Source organism: Rhinopithecus bieti, unplaced genomic scaffold (genome assembly GCF_001698545.2).
Source record: "Rhinopithecus bieti isolate Rb0 unplaced genomic scaffold, ASM169854v2 scaffold_26537, whole genome shotgun sequence".
NCBI lineage: Eukaryota > Metazoa > Chordata > Mammalia > Primates > Cercopithecidae > Rhinopithecus > Rhinopithecus bieti.
In genome coordinates, this window is record NW_016812090.1 from 325647 (window position 1) to 333055 (window position 7409).

At 36.0% G+C, this 7409-nt stretch overlaps 1 pseudogene across 1 annotated transcript; it reads right to left on the minus strand.

Moving 5' to 3' along the window:
- Positions 1-5009: 5009 nt before the first annotated feature.
- Positions 5010-6954, minus strand: LOC108544455 (stress-70 protein, mitochondrial pseudogene; annotated as a pseudogene). The gene has a single exon (XR_001889856.1). The product of XR_001889856.1 is annotated as a stress-70 protein, mitochondrial pseudogene (transcript).
- Positions 6955-7409: the final 455 nt, after the last annotated feature.

A 7409-nucleotide genomic window follows, 5' to 3' on the forward strand; every position in this document is an offset into this window, starting at 1 on the left:
AGGAAGCTCAGTAAGGCTATCAGTAAACTCCTCTGCAGAAACTTTGCATGAAAGGAGGGAGTGGAGTAATATATTCAATGTGCAGAAAGAAAAAATAAACTGTCAACCAAGAATGCTGCACCTGACAAACTAAACATTATATGCTATCATTACAAAAAATAAAACCACACAATATCCTTTTTCTGTTCTACAAATTTTGGGAATACTAATTTGGCCTAAGTTCTTTGAGATGCTGTCACAAAACTGTCATCTTGAGATTTTATGAGAGAGATTTTTGGCATCAATCAAATGAGTCTTTGCTTCCCCTGATCTCTCTTTGGAGAGTAACGCTGTGCACATGAGTGTGTATGAGTGAAAATCTACAACAAGTATGCCTTTCAATTCATTTCTTATCAAAGGTTGAGTGGGTGAAAGGAGAAATGTGGGCAAACTTCTATAGTGACAATTTGTTCTTTCTTTAAATAGAATTTACTTTACTATCTTTTAAAAAAGAAGGTGGAGTTCAGAAGGTGATTTTGTGTATGTAGAGGTGATGCTAATAGGGGTTATGATGGGGCATAAAAAGAATGCTTAAGTTTAGAAACCTTGATAAGATTTAATAGATATTAATCTATAAAAATGAATTAAAAGCCTTGTAAATTTCAGTAAATCTTCTTTCATCTTCTCACTCTTAATCCAATGACAATACATTATCTTATTCATTTTATTTTCGTATTTTGATATTACACACTAAGGCAACTAAGAAAGGAAGGAAGGTAGAAAGGAATGACAAAAAACCAGATTTTAATTTTCTATTAGCAGGATTTCTCATGCTTTAATTTCCAACTGATTTTGTAACATCTAATTTAGTTTACAGTGACCATCAGTATTCAAAATACACTTTTGGTTTTCTTTTAACTCCATAAAGAACTAGTATTTAAGTTTCACTGTGCACAAGATAGAACTACTGTATTCCACTTTTGTTGTCTAGTGATAAGTGACAAAGTGTGAACTTTCTTTGGTATAAAAAGGCCTCTGTCTATAAATGTGCATCTACTCATCTAATAGTATTACACTTGAAATGCTTAGAAAATATACTTTTGTTCAAATTCGAAAAGAACAATCTTTTTAATGTTATGTATAGACTATACAGGGTAAATTATATTATAACTTAACTTATTATAATTATCTTAACTTACCTTGGATAGCATATGTATAATATTAAAACAATAAAATTCTCCATTTTGTGGTAAGAATATTGTAACTTTTCAATTATGACAAAATACATATAACATAAAGTTTATTATGTTAACTATTTTTAAGTATACAGTTGAAAAGTGTTAAGTATAATTCAAACTGTTATGCAACCAATTTTAATTTTTTTATCATGCAAAATTGAAACTCTATACCCACTAAAGAACTCCCATTTTCTCTTCTTCATACCCCCAGCAACCACTATTTTACTTTCTATGAGTTTGACTACTTTACATACTTTTTATCAGTGAAATCATACATTATTTGTGACTGGTTTATTTCACTTAGTATAATGTCTCAAAGGTTCATCTGTGTTGTAGCATGTATCAGAATTACCTTTCTTTTGAAAAACTGAATAATATCCTATTGTATGTGTATACCACAATTTGTGTATCTATTCATCTATTGGTGGGCACTGGAGTTGCTTCCACCTTGTGCCTATTTTGAGGAATGCTGCTATCAACATGTGTATGCATCTATTGTTTTCCATTAAGCTAAGATATGAGACTTAGCAATTGCATAAGCTCCAAAATTTTAAACTTAAATATATTTTTAAGTTGTAATAATAGAACTGAACATTTTGCTTTTGCCTTTCTCCCTTTCTACTCTAAAACATTTCAATTATCATGATGTAGAAAAAGATCTAATATTCAGAAAAGCCCTGTATTATGAAAGATAACATGAATTTCAGGACCATTTGAAAAACTTTACATCCTAAAAGAAGCCAGGATTCTGTTTTGTTTTAATCTAAGGCTAAAACTTCTACTTTTTATTCAGATTTATCCACACAACATTCCATCAGAATTTTCTACTGTCTTGCAATAATTTGAATCATACATAAAGCCTTCTTTATTCTGGAACGTGAATTGTTCTAAAAGTTGAACTCTTTTGCATTTTACACATTTTATTATTGCAAGTAAAACTCCACTCACTTTTAAAATATTGTCTATGAGATTTATATTTTGACAATTTACATTGTGGGGGTCCCAGTGCAATATTCACATAAAACACACAACATAGTTAAGTAAAAGATAATATTTTATAAACCTCTTATGCCAGTCCTGCCTCCCTTGGTTCCAAGCATGATAAGAGTTAGTGTCACCATGCAGAAAACAATTTTTACTTCCATTGAGCCAGATTCATGGTCATTTGGTGTCCAGGATAGATTTGCTTTAAGGCCAGTCCGAGTGATTTTTGCCTTAATGGATGCCTGGTCCTCTCTGGTAATGGGAAGGGCAGAGAAGTTGGTGCCCATCTATGCTGTGTTGGTGTTCACAAGATTCTGATATATTTCTTGTAACCGAAATACATCTTCAAAACTGCATCATGAGGGCAGACATTTTATAATGATCATGGTCCAGTCTCAATTGCACAAGTGAAAAAGTTGCCCATATCATGTCCAGCATCCCTGATATTATTTTTATTTGACTGTAAAAGTAATTCTCAACTTGTCTGCTTTCACCTTGCCTACAGAAGTTGTATGCATATGTGTTTGTGGCTGTATTAACTTTTGACTCATGGCTGAATTGCCAGATGATACCAGATCTCTCCCTGCACTTTATAAAAGAAACATTATTAAATACAATAAATGACTTATTTGTTACCATTATGCCTTTGAATGTATGCACAATTTTCTCAGGGAGTCTCTCTTAGGGATTTATTAGGCATACAAATCTCTCATATGTGTACATTGTAAGGATATGCAATTCAAAATAAGTAATTAAAAAACAGATGCACTATCAAAAAAATACATGTGTACAAATGTTTAAATATTTAAAACCGGGTTTGCAGGACTTGAACGTGAAAGATTTCCGCTATAAAACTAAGCAATGTCTGGCTTGTATAACATTTGGAATCAGCCTCAATGTATGTTTTAAGTCTTGACTACTCAGATATCAGACAGGCACCTGTCCTTTCACATCTGCTTTGTCCAACAACTTTATTACCTCTCATCATTGTCACTGAGCTAGATGAAACATTGAAACAGTCAAAGAGTGCTTTTATTCTCATTTTTAAAATAGAAAGTAGGTGACTTCCACAGAAATATACAAATGGGTAGAGTCAATATATGATTAAAAGCTTTATGTTTTGATGACAAAGTATTACATTTTATATTTGAGGCCATAGTTTGACCCATGATCTGACAGGGCTACAGAAAAGGGCATATATGAAACAAAGATAATTGTGTTTTGTCCATCAACTCTTTCCTTCAGTCATTTATGGGGACTAAGATTCCTTCCCAGTTCTCAGCCCTTGAGAAAAGGAGTTATAATCTTCAGAAAAAGGCCACATCTAACCTGCCAAAGAGTTCGGTAATATTCTTCTGTTGTAGAATATGACGTATTCACTGAGCAAACAAGATTTATATACACTTGTATATCTCTGCAATAGATTAATATATTAATGTAGTCACTCATGTTTTAAAAGCCCTATTGTAAAATGGGTATTCATATATATCTAAGATAAGGGAGCAAAATAAATATATTTTAGAGAATTTCTTAGAGACAGAAGAAAATATCTGCTTTTAAGAAGAAAAAATTCTGTCACAGAAGATGCTAGCTTAGAAAACTGAACTGTGATAACAATGACTGATTATTACTTAAGAAACAAACAAGAAAAAATAAAAAATACGGCAACTAATAGTCATAAAATGCTACAAATAAAATAAACATTTTAATATATTGTAAAATAAACATAAAATGATTATACAAATCCAAGTTCATGTACCATTCCCAATTAAGGAAAATCCTTAAACAATATGAATCAGTTTAATAATTTTTTGTAAAAACAGCTGTATGTTTTCTCTGTGATCTTTGATCCTACCACTGTGCAATATTATGCAAATGCCACATCTTCTTTTACGTTTGATTTGTGTTTTTTTTTCATTTCCTTGAACTTCCTAAATTTTCCTTACTGCTTTTATAAATCCTATAAATGATCAAACTACTTAAATTCATGGGAATGTACAAATATTTATTTAAATAAATTGAAATTGAATTACAATAGGAGGTTTTTTTTTCTTTTTTTTTTTTTTTTTGCTTCGTATATTTTAATTCTAAAAAAGAAAAAAAATTCCAGAATGGGTAATGGAGGAACAATCATCAAGGATGGTAGGGCCAGACACAGGCAGAGGTAGCTTTTTTTTTTTTTTTTTTTTTTTTTTTTTTTTTTTTTTATGAAAAGTATGGCCTCTAGGGAAGTTATGGATCTAGCCTCATTCCTACCTTGTTTTAATAGCTGTACCTAATATAAATAGCTAAGTTTTCCATTATTCTAGATTCCTTTGCCCCATCTACAAATATGGCACAGCTAGCTTGACTTGCAGGGCCTCACTTGAAGGACCCCATGTACACACAGGCCAGTATAGCAGTACTAGGCTAACTAGAAGGATCTCATCCCCATATGTGGTCTCATTTCAAGTCTGTGGATGACTGCCTTCATTGTTGTGTGCGAGGTGGTTTCACCCCTTGAAAATATAGCCACTTCAGCATAAAATAGTTAAATCTTTGTAATGATCAATTCATCCTACCACCTTCTACATGCAGCCGAAAAATCACAGCCTAGAAATATATAACACTGTGAAATTTATATTGTTAGAATCACTGTCCATTAAATGATCACTAGCTAATGGTCACTACATTTACAAATTAAGGAAATTATATATAGAATACTGCAAAAACACAGTAAAAGACTGAAGTTTGCCCATTTTGCTCAGGAAGTCTCTTCACTCCTAAGTTTCATATATTGTCCTTCTGGCTTCAAAATTTCTGCTATTATTACTGTTTTTCCTCCTTTTGATCTTCCTCTTGTTCCCCAGTTCCAGAACTTCCAGAGCTTTCTCACTCAGATGCCATCTTTTTGTATGCCATTTTGAAGAGCTTCAATGATGCCTGCTGAAGAGCAGTTGCTGCCTGTGTAATGTTTTCTCCTGTTTCACTGTCTTTTCTAGCCAGGAGCTCCCACATTTTGGAAATCTCTTTTTTCAGCTTGTTGCACTCATCAGCAGGCAATTTGTTCTTGAATTCTTTCATTTTGGTTTCTGTGTCTTGAATGATTCCTTCAGACTGCTTCAACTCGTTCCTTCTTTCACTGGTCTTCCTCAGCATCTTTCTCTGCATTTTTAACCATATTTTCAATATCATCTTTGCTTAACCCACGAGAAGACTGGATTACAATCTGCTGCTCACGTCCTGTGCCTTTATCTTTAGCAGAAACGTGTGCGATCCCATTGGCATCAATGTCAAATGTAACTTCAATCTGAAGAACTCCACGAGGGGCTGGTGGAATTCCAATCAAAGTAAACTGTCCAAGGAGTTTGCTGTCTCCAGTCATCTCTCTCTCACCCGGACACACTAATTTCCACTTGCGTCTGACCATCAGTGGCGGTGGAAAACACCTGGCTCTTCTTGGTTGGAATAGTGGTATTCCTATTAATAAGTTTGGTAAAGACAACTCCTAGAGTTTCAATACCGAGAGACAGGGGAATGACATCAAGGAGCAGGACATCCGTGACATTGCCAACCCATACACCTCCCTGAATGGCAGCTCCAATGACCACAGCCTCATCAGGATTGACAGCTTTACTTGGGGCTCTGCCAAAAAGATCCTGCACAGTCTGCTGAACCTTGGGCATCCTAGTCGTGCCACCCACAAGAACCACTTCTCCTACATCACTCTTGCTGACTTCTGCATCTTGCATAGCTTTTAGGCATGGAGCGACAGTCCTCCTGATTAGATCAGTGACAATCCCTTCAAATTGAGCACGGGTCAACTTCATATTCAAATGCCTGGGTCCAGAAGAATCCATTGTAAGATAGTGCAAATTGATGTCAGTTTGCCTTTTCAGCAGCTTCCCCTACCCTCTGAAGTGCCGTGTTGTCTTTGGTCAAATCAACCTGTCTCTCTCTCTTGAACTCCTTCACAATGTGCCATAGCAAGACCTGGTAAGTCTTCCCCGCCTACGTGTCCCCATTTGTGGATTTCACCTCGAAAACTCTTTCTGAATTTCCAGGATAGAAATATCAAAAGTTCCACCACCTAAATCATATACAGCAATGACTTTGTCTTCTGATTTGTCTAGACCATAGGCAAGAGCAGCAGCTGTGGGCTCCTTAACCACCCGAAGCACATTCAGTTCAGACATCTGGCCAGCATCTTTAGTGGCTGTCTCTGCGAGTCATTGAAATAAGCTGGGACTGTGATCACAGCATTTTTTTGCTGTGTGCCCCACGTAATTCTCTGCAGTCTCTTTCATCTTCATCAACACAAATGCTCCAATCTGACTTGGAGAATACAATTTCCCATGAGCCTCAACCCAGGCATCACCATTGGAGGCACGGACACTTTTAAAGGGAACATTTTTAATGTCTTTCTGTACTTCAGGATCATCATATCCCCAGCCAATGAGACGCTTGGTAGCATAAAATGTATTGTTTGGGTTGGTGACAGCCTGTCGCTTGGCCGGCATTCCAACAAGTCGCTCACCAACAGCTGTAAAGGCCACAGCTGAAGGGGTGATTCTGGCACCTTCGGCATTCTCCAGCACCTTTGCTTGTTTACCTTCCATAACTGCCGTGCAGGAGTTGGTAGTACCCAAATCAATACCAACAACTGCTCCCTTGATTGTTTCTGATGCATAATCCCGCCTTGAAACAATTGTAAAAACCTCATGACTAAGGCCATTCCAGCCATCCTGGTGGCGGGCGGCCCTGGGGACCCGGGAGGCCCTGGGGACCCGGGAGGCTGCGCGCCAGGGGACCGGCTGCTGCAGCTCTGCGGGAGCTTGTGCTGGTGGATAGATGGAGGAGTACGACGCAACAAACAGGCGCCTCAGGCGGCCGGGAGCTGCGAGGTGCGGTGGTGGCAGCGCTTCTGGAAAGCTATAATAAGATTTTTTTTTTTAAGTATCTGTTGTTGTAAACCTCAGACAATGTTCACCTCAAGTCTTTTCTGCTTTAGCTAACTGGGTAAAATTTAAATGTCATTTTTTCAAAAAAATGTTTGATCTATACATTAATTTTCTTGTTTGATAGTTTTAACTTACATTATAATGTGAATACAATTAATTAACTTTAAGACCTTGAACTAATAAAAGATTGAGTTAATGCATGAGAATTAAGACGCTTAAAATTAGAAAAGAAAAAAAAAGAGAATGAGAACAATCTAGGTCACCAAGC